Raw genomic sequence first — 17,772 nt, 5'->3', positions numbered from 1 at the left:
GAAGGCTTGTGTCTTGCTTTTTTCTGCTTGGGGACAGGGAGTGGAGGAACAGAAAGGGACTGGTGAGTAAGCTCTAGACTCTTAAAAATGTCTATGAACACTTGTATCGAACCCATCCAATAGCAGTATGCACACGATCTGCTGTAAGTATGGTGTACCCTTGTGAATGCTGGAATTCATACCATGGATTATACAAGCACTCTGATACCTCTCTTTCAATAGATATTATGTGAGGAGAGAAACTACATAAAGCTTTAATACCACTGTAGAAAATACGGTACATGGTATGGTTTCCATGCTACCACAATACAAATGTTAAATAACAATAGTACAGGTCAGCAATGCCTTTTCTAGCTTGAAGGAATAACTCAAGGTTCTGATTTGATTAAAGATACTGTTATGTAAATTTAGTACTTATGAAAGTGGCTGTGGCATGATAGCTCCAGAGACTGAAATCTTCTTTGTCTGTAGATGAGACACAGCACAGACAGAAACAGTACAGACTTTCCACTCTTGCTCAGCCATTATATCTCACCTTATAATCGAGGGACTGCTTTATTGAAATGAAAACGCTCCTCATGCACACCCAGTACCTGGTTTCTCTATTAACTCTACAAACAATTCTACTAATTAATGCCAATTATTTTGGATAATTGATGGGCCACGCATGGAAAGTTGAAATCAGACTCAAACAGCAGTCAAATGGGAACAGCTTTTGGTCTGTGCCAAACTGGGCTAAATTTTACCCAGTTACGTAAAAATGAAAGGATTCTTGTCCTCATCAGCCCTTTGTGCTATATAATGCACTAAAGAATACCATTACATTTCAACCCACCATTGTAAAGATTGGCTATCTCAGTGTGAAATCTAAGCTCTTCAGTACCAAGGTATAACACAGGGTGGCACTGTGGATCACAACTACTTGAAATTTAAGTTTTGAATGATTTATTCAGCTGTGAACTATTAGTGTTAAATGGAATATCTGCATCCTATCATGTGACCAGGTAATGTTCGAGATTCCAAATACTATGCAATTTTCTTCTCTTCCCCGCCAATAGGTGTGCTGTTAAGAAAGCAAATGTCGGGTTTTCTAAAATCTATTTAAAATACATGTAAGTCACTTCCTACACTTAGAATGTTTTAATAAAAATTACCTTTCCTCCCCATGTGTTTAACATGGTGCACTCAATAAGCTGTTAATATAACAGGCTTTCCTTTTCTCCGTTTTGAAAATATTCATTTTATAAGACTTAACAAAAAGACTTGCCCCACACTTGAATTGTTATATGTAACTTTCATTCTTAGAAGATGGTACCTCAATGTTCTTCAGAGCTGACCAGAATATACAGATAAAGCTTATTTAATTCCAGCCACTCCATGGAAAGCATGAAGAATAAGTCTGAATGGATCACCTATTGCTCCTGTCTGATGAGAATTTACAGGCAAGTCACTCCTCCACCCCACTCCCACTCTATAATTGTTTCAGTAAGGACAATCGGAGATTGTCTGGGATCCAGGAACCCAGTACTAATCCTTGCTGCAATAGTTACTTTTTGTATGATTTTGGGCAAATCACTTAACCTCTCACTCTGTTATCCTGTCTGTAAAATGGGTATAATAATACTTTCCAAGCATACAATAAGGCTTCATTTAGGTAATGTTTGAAAAGTTCTGTGAAGATGCAAAGTGATATCTAAACACTCAGCATTATTATTCAGGTTTGTAAAACACAATATTATTGCCTGAAACATCATTGTGTTTGCTCGGAAATACAAATTTTCTGGCTTGATATATAAATATATTTAGGTCTGTTTTCTTTATCCTGAATGTAACTAATTTAAAAGTTTTATAACATAATTGCAGTGCATGCAAAACACAGTTGCTGCTGAGGCTCTTTTTTTAACTATATTTCGTACATCATTGTCTGTCAGGCTCTGTATTAGGGGTGTTTTTCAAACAGTTTCCCCCTGTTGCTCATGCCAGTTCAGTGCTACCAGTATTAGCAGCTTTGAAAGCCATATGTAGACAGGCTTCCAGCTGCCACTGCTGTTATAAAGCACTGCCATCTAGTCTCCTGAGAATGGATCTAACCTGTAATTCTTGGCCTGTCCACATGATGGCTCTTAGCATTGCTAACAGCAGTTATGGTGAATTTATTAACAAGGTTGGGAAATTCTTGAAACATTTCGCAAGTGCAGACAGGAGTTATCAACAGGGGAGTCCAAACCTGTACAGAATTGTTCAGGCCTTCATTACTCCCTAGATCCAAATAGGGTTGAATGTGGATGTTCTAAGCCTGCATCCACACTAGCAGTGATCATTAGTGACAGTCAGGGCTGGATTAATGCAGGGGCATTAGGGACTGCAGCCTGGTCCCTTGGATTTTGAGGACACCCCAAAAATATAGATCAATTACTTCATTGTTCTTCAGCTGGCAGCCTGCAGTCCAGTTCTGACTTGTGAGGGGCTTCTGTTTGGCCCACTGCTGGGTATCTGCTCTCCTTTCATGCCTCCTGAGAAGCAGCAGCCAATCACAGCTGCTCCACAAGCAGCTGAGCTCAGTCCCCCTTCCCTCAGGAGCGTAACCTCTACTCTCACAGGAAGGGAGGTGCAGAGAAGCCGTCCCCTCTCACAGGAGAGGAGGACGAAACAAAGAGCCCTGCAGCTCCAAACCCTCTTCCCTTCTCCCCTCCAGTGAGCAGGAATGGCTTCTCTCCACTCCCTCCCTCTCTGATATGCCCAACCTGGGAAGGGAGAAGGGGGGTAAAGAACCCCTGGTGGGGGCCATGCTGCAGCCCAGTAGAAAGCAAAGCCCCTTGGTCTTAGTGATTTGCCTTTTGGCCTGCCAAGGTTTGGACATTGCCTTATCTGGCCTTCCAGAAAATGTAATTGAATATCACTGCTATAGGTTATTAGGTAATTAAAGCCATAGCATCACTGTGAATTACTACCAATTATGTGCCTAAATAAAAATTGTTTTATGCATTGTAACTAGGGCTGTCAATCACAGGTTTCAGAGTAGCAGCCGTGTTAGTCTGTATTCGCAAAAAGAAAAGGAGTACTTGTGGCACCTTAGAGACTAACAAATTAATTAGAGCATAAGCTTTCGTGAGCTACAGCTCACTTCATCAGATGCATTCAGTGGAAAATACAGTGGGGAGATTTATATACATAGACAACATAAAACAATGGGTGCTACCATACACACTGTAACCAGAGTGATCACTTAAGGTGAGCTATTACCAGCAGGAGGGGGAGGGGGAGGGAACCTTTTCTAGTGATAAACAAGGTGGGCCATTTCCAGCAGTTTGACAAGAAGGTCTGAGGAACGGTGGGGGTGGGGATAAACATGATCTGTGAGCCTCAAGAGAACATACTCACAAAAAGTAGTATCTAGTTCCTCTTTGCTTCCTCCGCTCTCGTCCCCTAATGCCCCTACTCTACTTGCGCTACATTGATGACATCTTCATCATCTGGACTCATGGAAAAGAAGTCCTTGAGGAATTCGACCATGATTTCAACAATTTCCATCCCACTATCAACCTCAGTCTGGACCAGTCCACACGAGATCCACTTCCTGGAAACCGGTGCTAATAAGCGATGGTCACATAAACACCACCCTATACTGGAAACCCACTGACCGCTATGCCTACCTACATGCCTCCAGCTTTCATCCAGACCACACCACACAATCCATTGTCTACTGCCAAGCTCTACAATACAACCGCATTTGCTTCAACCCCTCAGACAGAGACAAACACCTACAAGATCTCTATCATGCATTCTTACAACTACAATACCCACCTGCTGAAATGAAGAAACAGATTGACAGAGCCAGAAGAGTACCCAGAAGTCACCTACTACAGGACAGGCCCAACAAAGAAAACAACAGAACGCCACTAGCCATCACCTTCAGCCCCCAACTAAAACCTCTCCAACGCATCATCAAGGATCTACAACCTATCCTGAAGGACGACCCATCACTCTCACAGATCTTGGAAGACAGGCCAGTCCTTGCTTACAGACAGCCCCCCAACCTGAAGCAAATACTCACCAGCAACCACACAACAGAACCACTAACGCAGGAACCTATCCTTGCAACAAAGCCCATTGCCAACTGTGTCCACGTCTCTATTCAGGGGACACCATCATATGGCCTAATCACATCAGCCACACTATCAGAGGCTCGTTCACCTGCACATCTACCAATGTGATATGTGCCAGCAATGCCCCTCTGCCATGTACATAGGTCAAACTGGACAGTCTCTACGTAAAAGAATAAATGGACACACATGAGACGTCAAGAATTATAACATTCAAAAACCAGTCGGAGAACACTTCAATCTCTCTGGTCACTCAATTACAGACCTATAAGTGGCACTGCTTCAATTAAAGAACTTCAAAAACAGACTCCAATGAGAGACTTCTGAATTGGAATTAATTTGCAAACTGGATACAATTAACTTAGGCTTGGGAGCGGATGGGTCATTACACAAAGTAAAAGTGTTTCCCCATGTCTATCCTTATCCCCCACTGTTCCTCAGATGTTCTTGTCAACTGCTGGAAATGGCCCACCTTGATTATCACTACAAAAGGTTCTTCCCCCCCCCCCCCCGCCCCTGCTCTCCTGCTGGTCATAGCTCACCTTAAGTGATCACTCTGGTTACAGTGTGCATGGTAACATCCATTGTTTCATGTTCTCTATGTATATAAATCTCCCCACTATTTTCCACTGAATGCTTCAGATGAAGTGAGCTGTAGCTCACAAAAGCTTATGCTCAAATTTGTTAGTTTCTAAGGTGCCACAAGTACTCCTTTTTATTTTTAATTAATCACAGTTAAGTCAATTAACAAGCAATTAACTCAAAACAAATTTGATTAAAAAAATCACGATTAATTGCAGTTTTAATTGCACTGTTAAACAATAGAATACAATTGAAATTTATTATAAATTTGGTTTTTTCTATCTTTTTTTTAAATATATTGATTGCAATTACAACACAATACAAAGTGTACAGTGCTCACTTTATATTTTTATCACAAATATTTGCACTGTAAAAACATAAACAAAAGAAATAGTATTTTTTAGTTCACCTCATCCAAATGCAATCTCTTTATCATGAAAGTTCAACTTACAAATGTATATTTTTTGTTACATAACTGCACTCAAAAACAAAACAATGTAAAACTACAAGTCCACTCAGTCCTACTTCTTATTCAGTCAATTGCTAAGACAAACAAGTTTCATTTACATTTACGGGCGATAATGATGTCCACTTCTTATTTACAATGTCACCTTAAAGTGAGAACAGGCATTCGCATGGCATTTTTTTAGCCAGCGTTGCAAGTTATTTACGTGCCAGATATCCTAAACATTTGTATGCCCCTTCATGCTTTGGCCATTATTCCAGAGAACATGGTTCCATGCTGATGATGCTTGTTTATAAAAAAAGAAAAAAAAAAGCGTTAATTAAATTTGCGACTCAACTTCTTGAGGCTGAATTGTAGGTCTCCTGCTCTGTGGTTTTACCTGCATTTTGCCATATATTTTGTGTCCTGGCAGTCTCTGACGACCCAGCACACGTTGTTCAATTTAAGAATACTTTCACTGCAGACTTGACAAAATGAAAAGAAGGTACCAATGGTGAGATGTCTAAGGGCAAATCTACAGGACAGTGCTACATTGGCGCAGCATCACCGATGCAGCTGTGCTGCTGTAGCACGTTTGGTGAAGACACGCTATGCTGACAGGAGAGCACTCTACCATCACCATAATTATTCCACCTCTGCGAGAGGCGGAAGCTATGTCAGTGGGACAGCATCTCCCACCAACATAATGCCGGTGTAGACAGTGCTTAGGTCACTGTAAGTTGCATCGCTCAAGCGGGTGACTTTTTCACACTGTTGTGCAACGTATATTACATCTACTTAAGCGGTAGTGTAAACCAGCACCTAAAATAGCTACAGCACTCAACCCAAGATTTAAGAATCTGAAGTTGCTTCCAAAATCTGAGAGGGACTAGATGTGGAACATGCTGTCAGAAGTCTTAAAAGAGCAACACTCCGATGCAGAAACTACAGAACCCAAACCACCAAAAAAGAAAATCAACCTCCTGCTGGTGGCATCTGACTCAGATGATGAAAATGAAGGTGCATGAGCCTGTACTGCTTTGGATAGTTATTGAGCAGAACCTGTCAGCATGGAAACATGTTCTCCAGAATAGTGGTCAAAGCATGAAGGGGCATATGAATATTTAGCATATCTTGCAACACTGGCTACAACAGTGCCATGCGAATACCAGTTCTCGCTTTCAGGTTACATTGTAAATCAAAAGAAGGGAGCATTATCTCCCCTAAATGTAAACCAACTTGTTTGTCTTAACGTTTGGCTGAATAAGAAGTAGGACCGAGTGGGCTTGTAAATTGCACTTTCACGATAGAGATCACATTACAGTACTTGAATGAGGTGAATTGAAAATTCTATTTCTTTTCTTTTTTAGAGTGCAAACATTTGTAACAAAAAATATAAAGTGAGCACTGTACCATTTGTATTCTGTGCTGTTATTGAAAATCAGTATATTTGAAAATGTAGAAATTATCCAAAAATATTTAAATAAAAGGTATTCTGTTATTGTTCAACAGTGCAATTAAACCTGTGATTAGTAGTGATTAACTTTTTTAATCATTTGACAGACCTAATTATGACTCTTTCAGCTTTACAATTGGTATCTCACATTTAAAATCTGGAATTGAAATCAAGGTCATTTAACAATAAAATATTTGACATCAGGCAGGTGTGTTGGTAAAATAGTAAAGGGAAGGAACTGAGTATGCAAAGAGGGGGGCCCCAAAACTATAACAACTCATCAAACTTAATCCAGCCCTGCTGAACATGGCAATGGTGAAAGCAGTAGTCTAGCCTGGACGCCAAAGATTTTTTTTTTTTAATAACCTATTCAGAAGAGTGTCTTCAGTATAGTCGCCTTTGCTGATAACACCAGTGGTAAACATTTTAGATCTTAAATTTGCTGGTGCAAATGAGACCTAACACAGCGAGGACCCAAATCTCAATGTAACCCATTTTGACAACTTTCCAGTTATAACACCAATCCCTTGTTGTGGTCATTGTTGAAGTTAGCATTATTTGCTCTAATCTGGATAGCGACTTTATAAAAACGCTTCAGTACATCACTGTCTGTATTTCAGTGAAGCAAAGACAACCCTTTTTGCATTTTATTAGGTCTTTATTTATTTTAAAGTGGGCTCCTTCGTATTATAATACACAAATTAAACCCTTAAATATTACTGGTATAACTTTTATTGTGATAGTCTTTTACAATTTCAAATATCTCTTAGCACTAATTAAGTTGTGCAATTTGTAATTATAGGAACCCCGCACATACAATGAGTGTGTCACGCTGTAGTACGCACATAATTCACGTCTGAACAGGGTGAGGCAGCATGGAGAGTACAGTATAGCTTTTTTGACTGCCTTATTTTTCATTTACACCTTCAGAAAAATCTAAGTTTAAAGATTACGTCAATTGATAGGTCTCATACTTTAAAGGGAAATTTTCTATATTAAAAATTGTATTACAAGTAAGTGCTAATGATCTGAACCCCAGTTAGGATTATCTGAAATTCAGGAATGTCCATTTCCCCCCCCTCCCACCTCCTCCAAAGTCAAATTTTTCTTTTCTAAAATATCAATTTTCCAAATTTTACATGTCTCCAGAGCTGTCAGAATAGATGGCTTGTATTTGTTACCTTTTATCTTAATTCCTTATGTCTTAACACAAGACTAAAAATGTTAAGTAAATTGATGTCATTATGCTGTGTGTTACTTTGGGCATATGACTCTCTCTTTTGGGGGATGAAAATAGACTAGTCAGTTGTAACCTCTTCAGTCATTCTCACTTTGGTCTTGTCCACACTTGGCAAAGCCAGTTCACACGTCCGAGATGAGTTATCTGCAGAAATGCACAGGCTCTTAATGTGTAGACAAGGGCATGCAGGATCTTCTACCAATTGAATTAGTCCCATTTACTTCAGGAACACTGCTGAATTAGGGTTATTCCGACATGTAGACATGTCTCCATTTCCATGGACTGTCGCAGGTTCTGTTTGTAGTAGGTGGTGATGGTTACGCATTGTTCTGTGCCAATCCTTGTGGTGTCTGAATGCCATTGCGTAAACTTGAAAAAACTCCAGTTCCTTCTAGGGAAAGGAATAAAACTCCTCCTCTCCCCACAGGCTAAAGCCAGTTATTTCAGAAGTTTCGCATTTCAGTAGTTTATTTCCTAGAACATGCAGCTAGACCTATTTCACAACTTGTTTCTAGGCGAAGGCAGATGAGCCAGTCCTTGTACCACACCTTAAGGATGACATGACTCAGGCTCAGACTATCCCCATCTGTGACAAATTCCATAAGTAAGAGCCTCATAAGTGTTTCCCTGTGTGTGCTCCGGTGATGTGTAGTTTCAGAGGTGATCTGATAGGCCCTAGCACATTTAGGGTAAGTCCAGGCTTTGAACTCGGGCTCAAGCCTAACTCCAGCTTCCATCTATACACAAATCATCCTAAGGACCACATGGGGGTGGAGGATCTGAGGCTAAGTCAAGCTGGAGCCCAGGGTTCAAACCCTATTGCTTTGCACTGAGACAGCCCCACTGGACTTATGCTCTGGGAGTCCCCCAAAAATATCCCACAGCCCTATGGGCTGACTTTATTTGTCCTCCGGACTGTCAAGTTTTCCCACACTGCACCACGAACAAAGGACTAGAACGGCCACATTTTGGGGTGGCGCTAGGAAGACTGGATTATAGGTGTTTGGACTTAAGCCTACATAATGCCATGTAGATGGTGGAGCCCCAGGTTGGGACCCAGGGTTCAATAATAATAATATATTTATTAATTTAATTAATTAATTATTAATAATAATAACTTGGGGGTTACAAATGAGCGTAGATGCTCAAACCCGGAGTCAGCTAACTTGAGTTCTACTAACCCTGGGTTTACATAACATTACCTTAGGCTATGTTTACCCTGCAATTAGACCCCTGCAGCTGCTCTGTGCCAGCTGACTTGGGCTCCTGCAGCTTGGGTGAAGGGGCTGTTTAATCGCAGTGTAGCCATTCAGGCAGCCATGAGACCCTTCAACCTCGCAAGGTCCTAGAGCATTTGTGCCAATTTAAATGAACAGTGTCAACTTTCATTTTTTCTTAAACTGAATAACTTTTTTAAAATATAGTGTTCTGATAGAGCCCCTTTAATAGGATGGCCTGGATTATATTGGGGTTGTTTTTCTTTAAACCTTCTAAAAAAAAAGTTGTGGTTTGTCTGGTTTTTTGTTTTTCCCTGTTTACCCTATTGTGTGTTAAAACTTTTTTGTATGGACCTAAGAACAACATCAACCCTGTTGGGCCCACTTTTTCTCCATCTTCTACTTCCCTCTCATTTCTCTGTACACACCTGCCTATGCCTCTTATTTAATTTCAGCTTTGCTGCTGCTGTTGCCAATAAACATCATCTTGTAGAGTGTGCATGTGACCTTCCTGCAGTTCTGTGCCTGAGAGATGGCTTCCTGTTTGGGCACAAGCCAGGAAACACAGCTAGCATCAATGAAGTGGTGACACGGAATCTACCCAAATTGCTGATAAATGCACCAAGTAAACAAACTGGTAAAAAATTTAAGGCAAAATACACCTTTTCTATAATCAGATTCCATTGTAATAATTGTATAGGGTTACTAGTAGCAATAGTAGATACAACATACTTGGGGAAACATAACTTACAGGTTGGTAATCTCCCCTTTTAATCAGCGCTATTTAGAGGATGCGTATGCCTTGACTTGCTGCTCTACAGATCACTGGTTTTCCTGACTGGTTTCATTGACTTCTTTTAATTTAATAAAAATCTTCTTTGTCAGTTTTGTGGGTTTAAAAAAAAAACACAACTTTTTTGCAGTCTAATTTAGGGTCTGTGCTCCTTGGCACTGTCCCTTTCAACAAGATAGAATTTCAAAGTAGAGCTCATTGTCATACATTCATTTGGCAACGTTGTCTAACCAGTAGGCTATAAATGCAGTAAACACTTTGCAGCCTTTACCCTTCTATTTAAATCTTTATTCTGTTTTCTCAGGTACTACAGAGGCGGGTGTGAGAAACAAAATCTTCACAGATGGATGGGTCTATCAATGCAGGCTACTGGGCAATCTTTTCCTGGAGCTGCCAAAAGACTGTAGGCAACTAGTGATAAGAGTTGAAGTTTTCATCAGCTTGTGTTTTCTTAACCAGCTTCAATCTCTGTTCTGCTTCCATTAGAAGCATCCAGAGCGAAATTGTTATATATTTTAAGTCTTACTGTAAATCTAAACAACAAGCTAATTCTTTGCTTTGAATTAGTGGCAGAGACCGATAGAGGAAGGACTGGTCTTATGTACAGCAGTTTTATTTGTGGCCCTGTTTTCATCATCTTGAAAGATAATGTATTTTCCTGCTTGATTCTTTGCCTCCTTCTCCAGCCCCCATCAGTTGAAAGCTCAAGCTTGTGCCAAATCTTCTCTGAGGAAGGTCTTTAAATTCTTCTTTGGTTATGTTCCCTTTTCTTCCACCCTTGGGATCCTGCCTGCTTTAATGACTTACACCCTTTGATTTACTGGCCCATGTAATGTAATGCATGCTCAAAGAGTGGTATCAACTATCAAATCCAAAACTGCCATTTAATTCCATAGGGCCAGGATTTCACCCCTAGTTTCTGCTCACCCCATCTAATAAAGTCTAACCTTCATTTCTAGTATCATCCATACATGTGGCTTCCCACCTATGAGAAATGGGAGGTTGTAGGCATACACAATGCCATACATTTTTCCCCTCCCAGGTCAATGCATTGAACAATAAACAAAAAATCCACACTAGTGCAGCTTCTACCGTATCTACAGCTTACATCCGTAGTTACCTAAGATAAGTATGTTCTCTGAGTCAGGTAGGTCACCCAACCAGTTTACACTGGCTTGATTCTTGGAAGATGTGGGTTCCGTTCTGCACCTCAGTCATGACTTGCTAGCTCCGTTTTGATTTCTGTTAAGCAGAGGGACTGCCAGCTCAAACCAAAGGTGTAATTGTTTTTTGGTGTGTGCAAACAGTGAGGATGAGGCTGTCCAAATTCATTTTCAATTGTGACCAAACAGAATTTGAATCCAGGACTTCAGTGTTGAGGCTTGTGTGTCATAATCCACTAAAACACATAAATGGTCTGAAATCTGCTGCTGTTTTAATAGACCTTGTGTTGCAGGCCATCTTTTAGGGCTCTTCTATTGAAGCCCTCTAACATTCTGGGAATAACCTCATGAGAATGTCCTTGCTTGCCTGACTGTAATCCTGAGATCATGCCTTCAGTTCCGAGGAAAGGAGGGGTAGGATTCTAGGAGTAACAATTTCCCAGGCATGTTTCAGTGCCAGAACCTATTTGACTGGAGGCTTCTGACTGTTAATTGGAAATATGTCAGAAGTATCTTTCACCCCATGCTCGTCATTTCCAAAAGAAATAGCAAGAGCAAGGTATGTCAATGCCAGATATTTTGGTCTTCAAACAGCTCCACTTGCACTCTCGGTCCTCATGTCTTTGCAAGGTGCGCGTGTGTGTAACTAGAATGTGTAAATAGGGCTACAGCATAAGAATCAAGTTAATATCTATATCTATCATATTAGAATGCATCCCTAAGAAAATTCTCACTAATTTGATGAGAAAAAAATATATTTAGTCCCTCTTCCTCCTCCCTTCCCCAATCTAGCCATAAAGAAAAGAAGGGTGATCAGATCCCCTGAAACATGTTTGAGACTCACCCTCCCAGAACTATGATCCTTCAGATATGGTATTTGCACTATGCTCCTGGCCCTACTGTCTGCCTTACAATTTCTAAAAAGAAACACATTTTCTCTCTTCTCTAAAAAGAAAAGGAGTACTTGTGGCACCTTAGAGACTAACAAATTTATTAGAGCATAAGCTTTCGTGAGCTACAGCTCACTTCATCGGATGCTGTAGCTCACGAAAGCTTATGCTCTAATAAATTTGTTAGTCTCTAAGGTGCCACAAGTACTCCTTTTCTTTTTGCGAATACAGACTAACACGGCTGCTACTCTGAAACCTATCTCTCTTCTCTGCAGTTCTAGGAAGAGAAAGTTTGAGAAGAATTATTCTTGGAAAGCCAATTCAAAGAAGTAATTAAGCCTTTTTCAGTACTGTTGCACAATGGTGTGACTGTATTGTGTAAAATACAGATGTTACTTTGTTAGCTGCTGTGAAGTTAAAGATTCACTGTGCTCTTTTTTTCCCCCCATATCACTTAAAATGAGTATTTAGACAATTTAAGTGATTTTATATTTTACTGGAAATTGAGGAGAGGAACTGTTTGAACGCCACTTCCTGAAGCATCCTGTCATCTACGATTGCTCCTAATTAATGTGCTTCATGGGTGAGGGCAGCGATGAGCTGGAGCTGGTTCGCTAGAACTAGTTGTTAAATTTAGAAACCCTTTTAGAACCGGTTCTAAAAGAGCTTCTGAATTTAACCGGCCAAAAGTGGCGCCTTAGGCGCCGACTCCACGGGTGCTCCAGCCCTGGAACACCCAAGGGGAAAATTTGGTGGGTGCAGAGCCCCGCCCCAGCTCACCTCACCTCACCTCCGCTCCGCCTCCTCCCCTGAACACACCACCCCACTCTGCTTCTCTGCCCTCCCCGGCTTCCCGTGAATCAGCTGTTTGCGCGGGAAGCTGGGGCAGGTTGAGAAGCAAGTGGTGGCTTCCTGCTCAGGCCCAGGGAGGCGGAGGAGAGCTGGGGTGGGGGGGTGCGAGGAGGGCTGCCCACGCTGCAGCAGCTAACCCTGGAGGGCGGGGGAGGCGCAGGGAAACCGCTCCCCACCCCAGCTCACCTCCGCCACCCTCCGCCTGAGCAGGAAGCCGCCACCTGTTTCTCAGCCCTCCCCGGCTTCCCGCCGAACAGCTGATTCGCGGGAAGCCGGTGGGGGCATGGAGAAGCAGAGCGGGGTGGTGCATACGCGGTAGGAGGCGGAGGCAGAGCGGAGGTGAGCTGGGGCCGGGCATGGGGTGGGGAGCTGCCAGTGGGTGCTCTGCACCCACCAAATTTTCCCCGTGGGTGCTCCAGCCCCGAAGCACCCAGGGAGTCGGCGCCTAAAGTGCCACTTTTGATGTTATCGGTGGGGGAAGCGGCTGCTTCCTGGGAGCTGCCCCAGGTAAGCACTGCTGGGACTCGCCCCCCGGCAGATGCCTCTGGCTCTTAGGGGTGGGGTGGGCACCCACTACAGTGGCCTATGAGACCATCCTTCCCAGTTCTGGGGGCAGTCAGGGGCGGGGGGTCCTATGGCGGGGGTCAAGGAATGCAGAGTGGTTGGATGGGGTAGGAGTCCCAGGGGGTGGGGGTGGGCAACAACTCCCTCGTGGGGTGAGGAGGGAACCCGTTAAGATTTTGGCAGCTCATCACTGGGTGAGGGACTGTCTTTGTTACTTGCGTAAGGTTGAATGTATTGTCTGCCCTTAAGATATTTTCAGTTTGACCATGTGTATGGTGTTCTGGGGTTCTGTCTTTAATCAAAGCTGTCTCTCCCTTTCTCCAGGAGGTGCAAAATTAAGTCAAGGCTTTAAACTGTAATTCCATGTTGAGTGACTGTATCTAGTGTAAAATGTGGCTACTATGGTGATGGGGCTATAGAAATACCTCAATGGATGAGTGGTCTAAAGATGAGAACCATGAAGGAAAGTAAGAGGTACATGGCATAAGATGTTGCCTCATCAAAATTTCACTTTGTTACACATTCTCACTCTAGACAAGGAAAGGGGGCATTGTTTAATAGTAAGCATGCTAGTCTTTGAGCTCAGTACGGTATCCTGTTGCTGAAGGTCCCAATATACCATCCTTCAACCTCTCCGGGCTGTTTATGCATTTGTAAAATGGTGGTAATAAGGAGTGCTAAGAATAATTGGTGGTTAAGTGGTTTGAGCTCCTCTGATGTATTTGCATTGGGAATTTTTTTTATCCTTATGTGGTTCCAAATATTGTGGAATCCTGTGTGTTAAACTGCAGCTGAGGAAGTAATGCTGTACTCCATGAGTCTGAGTTGTCCTTAGCCTTTAACAGATCTGCAGGAGGAAAGATTAAAGTAAAGCAGAACTACTGACTGGCTGCTCTAAGCAAGTATACTCTTACTTCATAAGAAACGTTGTTCCTTTCCAAGTTCCTTGCTCAAGTTCAGTTCATTTGAAGAACCAGAGGTTGGAGTCGTAGTGATTGCGTTTTGGGGTTTTCTGTTTTTTTTTAAATCCATGATTACTCCAGAAAATTGTGCCATGTTAATCCATGTTAATAACTGGGCAATCCAAACTGGATGGATGAGCCATCACAAATGCAGACGTGTTAGTGTGTTGTCCTAAATGGTCTGATATCTTTCATTTTAGATTGAATTAGTCTTGCTGTGGTGATTCTGATTCATGATCAATTTTGGTATGTTTAGAGGCAAACAAGTGTATTAAAAATAAGTGTCCAAGACAATTGCACTGCATCATAGGTTTAAGGAGGTTTTCACATGGAGTGCGGAAGAATTCCGGAGTCTACAGAAATTCTCCAGTATGTCATAGGGAAACTTATACTGGACTTGTTCTGCTTGATCTAAAAATCTGTTTTTGCCATAGAGAACTAAACTGATCCACTCTGACCTGACTTTTAGCTGATAACAGTTAGGCTGTGAATGCTGAGTTGACGGGGGAGCTAGCACAGAAAGAGTGTTCTGAGTAAGGAAAACATTTTAAAGTAGAAAACGGATCAAGCTGAGAAAGAGTTAAGGGACAAAAAGAATGAGTGGTAGATTTCCTGAACAAGGGAAGAAATTCAAGTAAGACCAATCTAATTTTCCTTCGGAGCAGGAACCGGCTTCTCATTGTGTGTACAGTGCCTAGCACAAATAGCCCTGATGTCCGATATGGGCCTCTAGGCCAGTGTTTTTCAAAGTTCAGATCGCGACCCAGTACTGGATTGCAGCATATAAGGTACTGGGTCACCTTGCTTGGCACCCAGGGACCCTAGTGGCTCTGGTCAGCACCACCGACCAGGATGTTGGAAGTCCCATCAGTGGTGCTGCCCAGCTAAGGCAGGCTAGTGCCTACCTGCTCTGACACCGCGCTGCGCCCCAGAAGCAGCCAGCAGCAGGTCCGGCTTCTAGGCAGGGGGGGGTCACAGGGCTCTGCGTGCTGCTCAAGCACCAGCTCCACACTCTCATTGGTGGGTTCCCTGTTGGTGAGAGCCGCTTGCACACCTCCGTCTAGGAGACAGACCTGTTGCTGTCTCTTTCCGAGACGCAGCACTGTCTGTGGCGCCAGGACAGGCAGGAAGCCTGCCTTAGCATCCTGCTGTGACGCTGACTGGGAGCCACGGGAGGTAGGTCCACGCCCCAACCCCGTGCCCCAGCCCTAAGCCCCCTCCAAACTTGGAGCCCTCCTGCACCACAAATCCCCCATCCTTGGCCCCACCGCAGAGCCTGCACCCCCCAGCCAAGAGCCCTGACCCCCTCCAACACCCTGAAGCCCTCATTCCCAACCCCACCCTGCAGCCCACACCCCAATCCTCTGCCCCAACCTGAGCCCCTCCTACTCCAAACCCCTCATCCCCAGCTCCGTTGGGTCACAGGCATCAACAATTTTCTTCAACTGGTTCCCCGGGAAAAAAGTTTGAAAACCACTGCTAGGCACTACCACAATATATATCAATAAACTACCCACAGCATTGGAGCTCAGTGATGTGTTTAACTTATTCAATAGGTGTGTGGTGGTTTTTCCTCTTAAAGACAGCTCAGTATCTTTGAATTTCGCATCTTTCTAATTAGCTTTTGATAGTCTAAAACTACTAGAAATTTACAGGGAGAAAAGGAAAACTCTTGAATGAAGTTGTTCAGTCTTTCAGTGGAGAGAGTGATTTTCTTTCCAGCTGGACACGGGTTGCAAATCAAACTTCTGTATTTGTAGTCTGGAAATGGAGAATAGACTTCACAGGTGAAGACACCGGTTTATGCACAGTTCAGATCTGCTCGTTGCAAACACACATTGTTGCTGCTGCTGCTTAAATGAATTTCAAATGCCTTGAAAACTGGGTAGTTCCGAGGTGAAGGAAAACTGGGAGAGGCTGCAAGGTCTGGAGCAAACATCTTCAACAGCTTTGCCGTAAATGGAAGAAAATATCTTATTCTTTTCTTTTTATGCCTGCTGAATTTTTATACCATCTGAAATGCTGCCTTTGCTGTTTATCCTAGCTCTATGCGTGACTGCTGCTTTTTGACACAACGCGTCTCTTGCACAACACTGCATGTTTCTATATGCCTTGCAGTGTGTGAGTGTTAAGGATGGCTGGGCTTGAAAGAAACCTCAGATCAAGACATCCCTGCAGTCTAGACCATAATTTTCAATCTGCCAAAGCCCCCCAACCCCACCCTCCCACACACTCTTATTCATGCAGGAAACTTAAAATACAAAACTAAGTGACTCTTCAACTGAAAGAAGTGTCCACACGGGATTGCCCTAATTTAACTAAACCAGTTTAATTAAACTGCTGAATGTTTTGTGTAGTCAAGACCTGCGAATGCCCTGCTGCCTGTTCCCTCCCACTTGCACCAAAAGGATGCTTGTGATAACCACAACTGGTGAGCTACCATATGGGGAAAAGAGGCAGCCTTGCAAGCAGCTGGGACCTAAATATTTTGCTTGCATTCTGCAGACTGTTTATCTTGCTGTGATTCTACTTAGTTGCTCAATTCCTTGTAAAAAAAAGTGTGTTAAAAAATTGGGCAATCCTTATGCATACTCCAGATTTGTTTTCAAAACTAGCTCTTTCATTTCCCCCTTTCAAGCACCATAACAATATTTGGTTGTAGATGAGCTAAGAAATGCTGAATGTTACCATAACACTGAGTCACCCAAACAAAGATTAACCAAATAAGGAAACAATGCAGTGGATTGAGAAATTTTGGAAGCCATCATATTTTGACATTTTTGTTTTAAAAAAAAAAAAATCTAGAGCCATATTCAGTAGAATATGGAATGTTTTGTTTTCTGTCAATACCCACTAATCAATGCAGCATAAACAAAACTGTATAAACAAAAACATGCCCATTACCAAGTTTTAGATGGTAGAATCATATGGACATTATGCTTTAATATGTGCACAGATTTGGATGTCACTTAAAATGCCAATGATCTGAAAATGTGGTTTTTTAACCTGTAATGAAATGTGGTATAATTTCCTGTTTTTTTTCCCCCCTTTCAGTTGCAATTTTTGATGGAGGCAGTGACCAAAAAAAAAAAAAAATCAATCAGTGGAGTCAGTTCCTGTTTATACTCTTTTTTTTGTTTTGTTTTGTTTTTTAAGTTTTCATTTATATTCATTTTCATGTTCTCAGAGTGGCAGTGGCAGAGTTTCAAATACTGTGGGGGTTAAAGATAGGGAATGCTGATTTATTTCAAAGCTGCTGTCTTTGGATTTTTAATTGTGGAAACATTTTGTACTAGTCTGAAGTTCTCTAAAACATGTTTTTACCAACGTATTTTTAAACTTTGAGTCAAATGTAAGTTCACTCTGTGTTCCTTTAAATTCATCTGTGTTATGCCTGAATCAAAATCATGCTATGTTGTTCCACTTCAGAAGATGCATTCCAAAAATTAGATTGAGGGGACTAAGTCTGATGCTCAAATTGCCATTTTTTAAATTAGAATGGCAT

The 17,772-nt window shown here is 42.2% G+C and overlaps 1 long non-coding RNA gene across 3 annotated transcripts; it reads left to right on the top strand.

Annotated features, from left to right (window-relative positions):
* Nucleotides 1-6,618: 6,618 nt before the first annotated feature.
* LOC122459723 lies at nt 6,619-15,540 on the top strand. 3 transcript variants are annotated; one of them, XR_006280583.1, is made up of 4 exons: nt 6,619-8,430; nt 9,537-9,680; nt 10,141-10,239; nt 13,630-15,540. It is a non-coding gene; the product is annotated as an uncharacterized LOC122459723 (long non-coding RNA). The 3 variants fall into 3 exon arrangements; XR_006280584.1 differs by lacking the exon at nt 9,537-9,680; XR_006280582.1 differs by having other exon boundaries at nt 9,537-10,239.
* The last annotated feature ends 2,232 nt before the right edge of the window (nt 15,541-17,772 follow it).

Source organism: Dermochelys coriacea, chromosome 4 (assembly GCF_009764565.3).
Source record: "Dermochelys coriacea isolate rDerCor1 chromosome 4, rDerCor1.pri.v4, whole genome shotgun sequence".
Lineage (NCBI taxonomy): Eukaryota > Metazoa > Chordata > Testudines > Dermochelyidae > Dermochelys > Dermochelys coriacea.
This window is presented reverse-complemented; position numbering and strand designations above follow the sequence as displayed.